The following is a 3,964-nucleotide window of genomic DNA, read 5'->3' as shown; positions in this document are numbered from 1 at the left end:
TGCAACATATTGAAGAGAAATTTTCCAGAAATCACTTTAGTCAGAGTAGGTAACCCTCTATGGGTAATCTATGTATCCAAAGTAGATACAGTAATCTAGTTCGGATTGTTAATTTTTTTCTAATGGACCAACACAGCAAACTTTGATTCTATGTTTAAACAAATCTACGTGCAATCTTTCTACCACTCTCTGAAAAAGATTGTCAGGTTGGGATGCCTATTTTAAAGTGAGGTTCATTTTACTCTGTACTAATTAAACTCATACTCCAGTTTCTAGGTAAAGAATATTGTAAAAGCAACTGTTTTAATCAAAAAACAAAATAAACACTGTCCAAAACATTTTGGTACCTGCAGAAATCCAAATGGCATCCTTCATGCCAGTAAAAATATCACAATAAACTAAGAAGAAGATCCAGAACATAATCTTTGTGTTCCCACATTCACTCACTAGAATACTTCATGGGCACAGTTCAGTTGGTGCCTGTGTAAAGGGAATACGCTTTTTGCAAAGGAGAGGACCACATGCACAAGGAAAAGCAGACACTGCATGCTCACTCAGACCAGCACCTGCCTGTGTCTGGTAGCTCAGTGGGAAAGAACGTGGAAACAGGAGATGTGGGAGATGCTGAAACTCTCTCCACAAGGCAAAGCAGACCTCTTGTTTAATGCATCCTGAAGGGCTCTCACAGTGTGTGGCAAGAGCTGCGTTTTTTCGGAAGCTTAATAGCTCAGGCATAAAGAAACAATGGGACAGGTTCTTCCCAGTCCTCACTAGATGCGGGGGGGGGGGGGGAGGGAGAGAAAGAAACAGAGTATGCAGAGTTGCTCACTTACTTTTCTCTGGAGAGTAGGGAGGATGGCTGGAAGGCCCAGGCTTTAATGGCTTGTTTCCCTCCCATGTGGAGCCTGTGTTCCTGCAAGAGAGACTGCTGCAACAGTGAGTGCTATGCACATTATCATTGGTAGGTGTCTGTTGCTCAGCAATAGGAGTGGTTCTGCTCTCTAATCCTTTACCAATGAAGTGAATGGTTGGTGCTTATTTGAGTATAGGGAGCTGTTGGTGAGGAGCCTCCCTTACTATACTACAAATTGACCTGTGTCCTTGGTGGGGGACACAACTACCACCTGTTGCATGGAGGGGTGAGAAACACACTGTGCCCATAGATGTTTTGAGTGTGCTGCTCTTCTCATCAGGGGTGTGGGGGTGGAGGGAGAACAGGGAGGACAGATTGAGGATATTTGGGAGTCACTGTTTCTGTGACACACATACACCCCCTTCACAATGTGAGAATCCTTCCCCTGCATCCATAGGAAATGTAGAGCTGAGATTTCTGGAAGGTGTTAGTATCTTGAACCCAGTCACTATAGGGGTTCTGACTGCAAAGGGAAGTAGTACCCTCTGACCTTAATATTATTCAGTGGCTGTTGTTTGTGTGAAGTGCTCCCTTTTTGATAACAATCTATATGAAATAACTCTCATTACCACAAGATAGCCATAACTGTCGTCTAAACCATATTGGGAATCTGCTTGCATGCTTGAACACACACACACACACACACACACACACACACACACACACACACACACACCTCAAAATCAGCCAAATGGTGGAGAACCACTGTCACAAGATGGACCAAAAATTTCACCATCACCATACAGAACTTCAGGAAGTTTGCTTCAGTGGCTGAATCCATAGATTCAACATAGGCATGTACAGAGTCCATGACAGAGTAGTTAAAGCTTCATTTAAGTGAGGAAAATGTGCAGGAGGTTTAGAATTCACAAAGTTTTATCAGAAGGACTCCATCCCTGGATTGTTTCATTTTTCTGAGTGAGTATTAGATGTTTCACCTCACATAAAACACACACTTGTTTTGGTCTGGGAAATGAAACTGAGTGCTTACTTATATTCCACCTCCAATCTCACGGGAGTGTTCAAGAACTTTTCTCCCTCCTAACTCCCATGTCTCTCCATAGGCCTGATCAGTGTTCTCCCTAATTGTTTTCATCTGTGTGTGGAATGAGTTTTGTTCTGGGCAGCAGTATCAAGGCAGTGTGTGCGCGCATGCATTCAGAGTGGGACCTTCCTGATTCAACATGAGCAGGATCTAAAATTAACTGAATGGACATCAAAAAAATGTGTGAGCAAGCACACATGTGCTCGCCTTAGAGGTAACACGGGTCCTAATTCCCCTACATCCTTCCCTTTCTTTCTCCTAGGGTTTATTGATGACATGCATCCAGAAGGCGGAGCAATGTGAAGGACCTGCTCAGTTGTCTCCCTCTGCAAATAGGGTAGTCAGGAGAAAGAGAGAGACCCAGGATTGGCTCCCCCCCCCCCCCGCCGAGAAGCGGAACCACTTGCAACCCACCTGCACATTGCCTCCTTCCCTTTCTCCTTGAAAGAAAAAGAAGGCAGCATCTCAGCCGTCTTTGTTCCAAGTTGCTTGATTCATCTCCTTCCCATACTGGCTGCTTTCCATTGGTGGAATACTGTGCATTCCTATTACTGTTTTAGAAGCTAAATTGGGCACCAAGGTGCTAGCAAGAGCAAGCCCTGAACAACCTTCTCCCACTTTGTAAGAATTGTTTCTTCACAAAAATGATTTTCAGCAACGTCTGGAGTTTGCTGATCATATCACGATGTAATCAATTGCCTTCATTCAGAGGAATTGCTTCATCTCATCTGCACACAGTTACTGGAAAAACTATATTATATTAGCACAGATAAAATGCTTCATTTCACCTTTTCTTACTTTGTGCACAGATTTTGTATTTTGAGAGAGTGAAATAATTTCTTACCACACATGAGTTTATAAAAATGACCATCTTATCCTCTTAGTTGCATCTTAATGAGAAAACTAACCACAATTTAAATTGATTCACTCTGTATAATGTGTTTAGAACTGACTGCATTAGTGAAACAGTGCTGATATCCAGACTAATGCTGGGCTGGGAGAGGTAATGTTTGCCAATCTCCCCTTCTTTCCGAAGACCAGAGCCTTCTAAACATGCAGCCCTGGGGATTGTACAACTCTCAGGGACATATTTTCGGATATGTTAAATTCAGAGGGTTAAATTCGGGGGGAAGGGGAGATAGGTGAAATTTGCTCCTCCCCTCCCCTCGTGCAATGGCAGAGCATGAGGTTAGATGTCAGCATTGTTCCACCAGCACAGTGCTAGGGGTGCAGCTAGGTAATTTTGGACCCTGGACCTAATGAGCTTCCCACACACACACACAAAATAAGTATCCTTTCCATATATATACATTTCTCCACAAGCCCACAGGTCTGGGCCAGAGTGCATTTGCCCCTTCCCAAAAAAGGACCACGCAAGGCCCGATGGAGTCATACAGCTTCCTGACTATTCGCAAACTAAATGGGACACAACACATGTCCCTTGCTCCACAGTTCAAACACAAAACCGGCTTGGACATACAGTACATTTATAAGGGAAAATATTAAAACTACAACACATGCCCCTTGCTTCACAGTTCTTATGCAGACATTTTGGATCACAAACCAACTTGCATAATGCATTTGTAAAAATAAAATGTTTGTTTATTCAGATGTTACAGTTAATTCCACTTTCACTAGGTGTAAAGTTCTCTATGTATAGAAATAACTTTGGTAACTTCACTGCAGTAGGGAAAAAAAATCATTAAAAGTCACAGGATTGACCAGTCTCCTTGAAATTAATATACAGAGCCATGCCATTTTGAGCTACCTGTGCGCAGTTTCAGAACTCTAAGCTCAGCCATTCTGTAAAGGGCTGGGTAAAAAATGGGGGCATGTTGCACTTTTAAAAATGAAAGTAATTGGCAGATTCCTCCACATGGGGGTGGGGGGTGGAATGATGGTCCGCACGGGGTGGGGGACGAACAGTTTTTGTAATTTTCTGCCATGAAAAGCACTAAAAGCACTTTTTTTTGAAGTTTTTTGAATTTAAAAAAATAATTAAAAAC

Source organism: Hemicordylus capensis, chromosome 3 (assembly GCF_027244095.1).
Source record: "Hemicordylus capensis ecotype Gifberg chromosome 3, rHemCap1.1.pri, whole genome shotgun sequence".
Taxonomy (NCBI): domain Eukaryota; kingdom Metazoa; phylum Chordata; class Lepidosauria; order Squamata; family Cordylidae; genus Hemicordylus; species Hemicordylus capensis.
The sequence above is the reverse complement of the archived record's forward strand: the minus strand, read 5'-3'. Positions refer to the sequence as shown.